Here is a 766-nt window from a genome sequence, read left to right as displayed (position 1 = left end):
TGGTCAAGGCCGACGAGGCCGACGAGGAGGAACCTATGCCTGAGGAGGAAGCTGTAGCCGAGGAATAGGACGACACTCAGCATCCTTCCTCTCTGGGACTGGGAGGAGGAATCGCGAGTCCTCGTAGCCTCGTCTAGCGAGGAGTTCGAAGGACTCGTTGAGCCTCCTCAGCTTCCCTCAGGAAGGCCGCCAGAGGCCGCCGAGCACGCCTTCTTCACGCTGAACGACGGACGACTTCCAATGGACGACTCTTTCTGGACGACTCAATTCCTGCCGACGCCACGCGATGTCGCTTGAGACACGCCGAACACGAGGAAGGAGAGAGGAAACCAAATTCCTCTTTCCTCCCTTCTTCGTGTTTCTCCTCGATTCTTGAAGTGGACGACGGCTCAGCTCACAATAAAACACAAAATGTATTTTGGATTTCATTTTCTTGGCTATGCGTTGAAACCTAATCCACTTATACACATGATTTTAATAGCACTACAAAGGTTTGAAATTTTAGAAACAAAAATTCCTTTCATTTAATTTCTTTAATTTTAAAAAATGGTTAGTAATATTTCTGACAATGAAAGGATGTATGTACTTACCAGTATATTTTTGTTCTCGAGAGCAGAGATGGAGAATAGTTTACTTTACCTTCAACCAATGTATAACTTGGAATCTACTTTCTTCGGGGAATCAACAGAATATCCTTTATCGGGCAGTACGCCGTCTCCCCAGTTAAACCGAAGCTTCATTTCTTTACTGAAGATCGATGTTGTGT

The 766-nt window shown here is 45.7% G+C and overlaps 1 protein-coding gene across 1 annotated transcript in view; it reads left to right on the top strand.

The window, feature by feature from the left end:
- LOC119589181 overlaps window positions 1-766 on the top strand; it is an 8,317-nt gene that overhangs the window by 837 nt on the left and 6,714 nt on the right. The gene's annotated exons all lie outside the window — the stretch shown is intronic.

Source organism: Penaeus monodon, chromosome 25 (assembly GCF_015228065.2).
Source record: "Penaeus monodon isolate SGIC_2016 chromosome 25, NSTDA_Pmon_1, whole genome shotgun sequence".
Lineage (NCBI taxonomy): Eukaryota > Metazoa > Arthropoda > Malacostraca > Decapoda > Penaeidae > Penaeus > Penaeus monodon.
The sequence above is the reverse complement of the archived record's forward strand: the minus strand, read 5'-3'. Positions and strand labels throughout refer to the sequence as shown.